Raw genomic sequence first — 6,000 nt, forward strand, 5'->3', positions numbered from 1 at the left:
AAAGAACATAACCAGCTGGAATTGCCGTAGCGGCTAAATATTGATGCTTTGCGCCACGCGATGCACAGTTGGTGATACAATGATTACGCATTTTGTCGCTAATCGAGAGAAAAAAATTTTATCCGCCAAACAACGTGTTTCAAAATTTGATATAATTATGCAGTTTTATTTTTCTTTCACATAGCTCTTATTGTTTAAATTATTAACGTCTGCATCGATTTAGTAGCAACGAACGTATCAATATATTTTTTCTTGTTGAAATATAAAGATATAAAGACAATATATGTGTCTAAAAAAAGATCTAAAAAACAATTTAAAGACATCTTATCCTTTAGATATTTATAAAGATAGCGATTGGTTTTTTGTGCTGTTTGAGTGTTAGATGATCCGATGAATTGCGATAGAATTGAAAATAGAATTCTATTTATAATTTTATGCATTGCACATTTTCTCTCTATGTGTGCATTCCGATACGTATTTCATGTGCATGTATGTATATGTATAAATGTGTCATGCGGGCGAATTTTTTTCTTTAAATATATGTATGTATTTTTGTTTTATATGACCTGTAAAATTACAAATAGAATTTTATCCTGAATTTTATCGCAAATTATATATACTAGATTGTTCAAAAGATACAGGCTTCTATATATTATATATATACTTCTATATAATATATACATATATAACTCTGGGATTTAAAATGACTTTAATATCTATTTGAAAATGCATCAAACAGACTACAATGCAATGTTAGATTTATTTTCTTATATATTACGCGTGTGCAATTTTTTTATTATCCTTTCATTATTCAATATATACGATACAATAATCGATTTAGTTATATTTTAAATCTTGCTTTCGATCGTCTTTTCTACTACCATCTCCATGGGAAAATTTCGCGACGAATATAAACCTCAGTATTTACCGCGCGACTCGACCAGACGGTAATATCGTGATTGCTTCGGAAAAATTGGCTTACTCGTCGAGAGGACAGATTATGTACACAGATACACGATGGCGACGAGAAGGAGACGGAAACGGAGAAACCAATTAGCATTTAGACGGGTTTCGCAAAAAGCAGGAAGGATGGGAATCCGGCAGGAAGGGGATGCGGAAACCACGTCTCTCGTTCTCTTCCGCCTTGCGCGCGGCGTTAAAGCGGATCATCGAGAATCAACGAGACGATCCAGAAAGAAAATCTTCAGCGACCGCGCTCTCGCCACGAAAACCGATGGTCTTATCTCGTTTCTGGTTCGCGATATAACGTGAATTATCCGTGGCAACGAAATGAGAATTCTCGCGAGTCGGCGACTCGGCGGAATCAAAGGCGCAAAGCAAGCCAGTCACCCATGACGGTAATAAGTTGTACAGGCAATTAAGTTTTAATCACTCAGATAGCAAATGGTGCGGCATTGTACTTTTGAGTATAGCTTACGTTTCGTTTTATAGCTACTTCAGTAGCACTAACGTAACTTCTTTCCAGACGTGTTTTTATTTAGCAGACGATTAAAACACTTTATAAGACTGTTGTCTTCGAAATTTTATATTTCATATGCGTCGTTATATCAATTTTGGATTAATATGACAGAATACATTTTGTTTTATTGACTTAAGTATCACTACTGATGTGCCGCCGATATATTATAATGAAAACTTTTTGTAACATTTTTACCAAATTTTTTTGTGTTAATGAAAAATATGTGCTGTAAATGAAAATGTGTTTGAAATTAAGTAACTGAGTTTTTTTCCTTCTTACAAATTGAATGAGAAATTAGATTCAACGAAAAAAATTAATTAAACGAAATACAGTATTTTGTGAAATTAATTAATCGCGATGTAATATCAGCGAAATGAACATTCGGGATATTTCTTAGCTTTGTTGCGCGTTTGCCTAATTAATGAATAGCAATAAGGAAAGCGTACAATTATTCGCAGCTGTAAATGTTAATTATATCGAGCGCGTATAAAGCACGCTGTGTGGATATGATAAACTGGCTTGTCCGATGGCTATCTTAAAATTGGCCGACAAATATTTCGGCCATTAGATCCACAGTGCACGCGCGGCTAAAATCGGCGCAAAAAGGGCTCCCTATTTAGCACCTATCGCAACCAATACAGCACGCAAAATGGTGTGCAAAGTGCATTAACTTCTCCGGATGCAAATTCCCAGAACTATAAATTATAACGAAGTAATTTCTGTACTGACCACGCCACGATAGCGGAAGCGCCTTGGGAGCGAAACAGGGTAATATGAATCTCGAATTCCGCGTGCGGATGCATGAAATGATTTGAATCGCGCGGCCGTCGCAGTTTACCATTATATCGGCGCGGAGTTAATAATTCGTTATCAGAAGTTACTCGCATTCGCTGAACGAAGAAAATCGCGGTGAATCGATTCGGTTGCGTCTGTTAATTATCTCTCGTCGCAGTAATTTGCGCTAATCGCATTCCCTAGTCATCGAAATCCAATAAGCGCGCGAGAAGGAACGAAATTTTGTTAGAAATTTTATTTTATTTCATATTGTCGTATCATATTATTTGCATCGTGACGTCTATCGATGTCGAGAGAGGAAGTATATATTTCGCACGTTCATTCCTTGTCTATAAAATCGTGCGCATAGCGTCGCGTACATATGGCGAGTTCATAAATTATGGTGTAACCTAAGCGAAAACGTGTTACAGCGCGGCAGACGCGTTTTCGCACCCGCATTTACGATTTCAGAAGACGAGAAGATGGCAATACGTGCCTTGCATTTAGACGGGAACAAGAAAATTATAGCGCGCGCGTAATGTGGCGAGGGGTGCCCTACTTTTGTTGTAAATACAATGTTTTCGTAAAATGGCCGGCCTCGAAATTGTCCTCGGGAATCCTACGTTTTTCGAGGTGCAGCTCGTAGATTGCTATGTAAATGTAGCGGTAAAACGTTCCCTCCCCTCAACTGTCAGACGAGTCGTAAATTCGCGAACAGACGGTGTCACGATGCTCGCCCCACTTACCTCCCACCAGTGTAATCGAAAATTTGCGAGCGGGATGCCGCGTAAATTTCATCCGATCGAGATGGATTAATTCGCTTGTTTTTCAAAAATTGCACGCACAGATATGTACATTATTTATACAAGAGAGATGAAAAACCGTGCGACATGTTTTATGGAACCTTTATTACTCGGCAAAAAATTACATTCAACAAAAAATAACAACATTAAAAGCAAAATGCGAAGAAAAATCCACGAAGAGAACACATTCCTCTCCCTCTCTCTTTTTAAAGAAATAAATATAATTTTCTTTCACAGAGAAAGCTCTTTTATACTTGAATCAAACGCATGGCGCTCTTATGAAAATATAATATAATACGCATATAATAGAATGCAAGCGTTTTTTAATATCCGACAATTTTTAATTATTACATTCAGCCGCGCGCGCGTTTCCCGTTTAGTTTCCGGAAACGGTGTAGAAACTCACTAATTGCAGCACGGAAATCTCGAGGATATTACGAAAGCTACGCCGTGAAAAATTGCACGACAGTCTTAACGGGATACCTACATTTAAATCGCACATACGAAACAGCGCATCGCGCGTTTCGGCCACGATAATCGGATATACATGGGACAAACAATCGAACACCGGCGATTCATGGTGAAATGCGAATATGCGCGATTCAGCACACGCGGTCGCGGTCGTACTCGACCCGAATATTTAGTTAATAAGCAACGCCCAATTGAAACTAAAGTGCCCGGGATACGAGTTGTTACGAGTGCAATTATTCAGCGCATCGACACTATAAACTGTGCGCTTGTTGTTGTCTTCCCACTCAAACGAATCCGATTTCCGTTTGATCGGCCGTCCGCTGTTCGAATCTCGTTATTGACGAGTCATTGGCCGTAACTAAATGCCAGGAAAAAGGAGGAACGGAATATAATTCTCATTAGAGGGATTCGATTTTATGATTCATGCAAATTTAAATGCAACGCGTTGTTGAAAGCTCAAGATGTTTATTTGCTAAATGAATATTTAATCTTTATTACGTAGCCATACAAATTTCAATTTAAAATTTACATATACAAATATATCTGACTGCAAAAAAATTCATATAGAGGTAACTATATAAAACTTGCTTTATAAATTACTGATATTAGTCACAATATGATCTTTACAATTTTTTTCTATCATATATGTCTTATAGTTTTTTATACATACATTTAGTTTTATTGTTATTAAATAAATTTGCACGGATTATCTTATGAAACATGAGAAAAGATATTTTTAGGAGTGATTAAATTGTTTTTATCCGAAAACTGTTTTTATCGAATTTTTATATATTATGCAAAAAAATTGCCAAAAGTTGTTTTTCACTGAAATATTATATCTCAATTTGGATGCAATGCGTATACGCGCATGATGTTTGAATGTACATATATCGAAAATGTTTTATTCAGCAGCATCGATGATGTATAACCACATCAAAATTTCTATTTGTTTATACATGTATACAGCATATTGGACGGAATTAATAATGACGACTGTTCATTATCTCTCGCTAATTATCACAGTTCCCGAGTGCTTAAAAATTGCGATCGTGGGCACTTGTACGATCGAAATCGTGCGATCGATGGAACGTCAGGTTTAACGTCGGACTCATCGCTGTTCATACTACTTGAGATTGAGTGCTTGTCGAGTGGCCTTTCTCGCAGGCCTTTCTGCCGGATCGCATTACTAAAGCATTACTAAAACAATGCAAGAAGCCAAATAACAACTGGGACGCGTTATTATACTTGTTCAGAAAAGAAATTCGCCTACATCTAATTGCTTATCAAACCGAAACAAGAGCGCAGGAAAGTGGGGGCATACATCGAAATACTTGCGCGATGTAAACGAGAGTGCGGAACGAGCTCCCGTTATACCGGAATCATAATCATGGCCTTAATTAAAAGAGCATTAATTAAAAGCGTGCGCCGCCGCGAGTCTGCAATTAATAATGGTCCAATTTGTTCTCGTTACCCGACAACGCGCGGTCTAGCGACACAGTTTACTCCTCTCGCTTTTACAATGACAACGCGCTGAATACGCATAAATGTTACGAAAAATCTCTTGTGTTATTTTGTCTCGAAAATGTTTTTCACGTGTGGAAATGTTTCTTGGTCGATGGTAACGTCGACTCAAAATCGATTATCGCAAACATTCGATAATAACGGAATTTGATTAAATGTCAAAATTTTCTTCGTTCAATTTCTAGATTATAAATGCAATTTAACGTACGAAAGAAATTACTTAATGCGCGTACATTCACGACAACCATGTGTGTCTATTTGCTAAATTGGAAAGCCGGCGATGCATCGTTAACAGAGAGGAAGGGAAGAGGAGACATAATATAATATTGACATAACATTAAAATGCGGGCTTCCATTGGCTATTGTTAACAATACAATAGGCGGTTTATATTCATGTGAGATAATCTCATGCTGATAATTACCGATGAAGCCGTATTGCGATATGGAAGTGGGATTATAAATAATAGAGCAATGAACGATTCGTTATAATCAACGATATTATGTCGATTCGCCGCTATATAACGCAACATGCATTCTTTCATGAACAATAGCAATGTCATCGATGATATGGTGATTCAATCGCCATATACGTTTTCAAATACCGCAATATATACAAAACAGTGACATTGATTTTGTTATGGAAAGTCCGAAGGGAATTATATATAATATTTTGCGGTTGATAACGAATAATCGATGTCAATCTGCGGTTAAATTAATTCAACGTTTGATTTAAAATGTTGAATATAAGTATTCTCTTTATATTCTTACACTTTTTAATATACAATTTATGTAACTAAAAATTAAATATTAAAATGTAGAGTATAAAGAGAATCACAAAGTACAAATTATTATGTATATAATAATTATTTTACGGTCTTTTTAGCAATCTAAAATCAGAATATTAAATTTTAAATTAATAGCATTTTTAGTTAAATTATCTGTAATTTTATG

Source organism: Camponotus vicinus, unplaced genomic scaffold (genome assembly GCF_025532165.1).
Source record: "Camponotus vicinus isolate PSW18456_S1 unplaced genomic scaffold, iyCamVici1.0 SCAF_1, whole genome shotgun sequence".
Lineage (NCBI taxonomy): Eukaryota > Metazoa > Arthropoda > Insecta > Hymenoptera > Formicidae > Camponotus > Camponotus vicinus.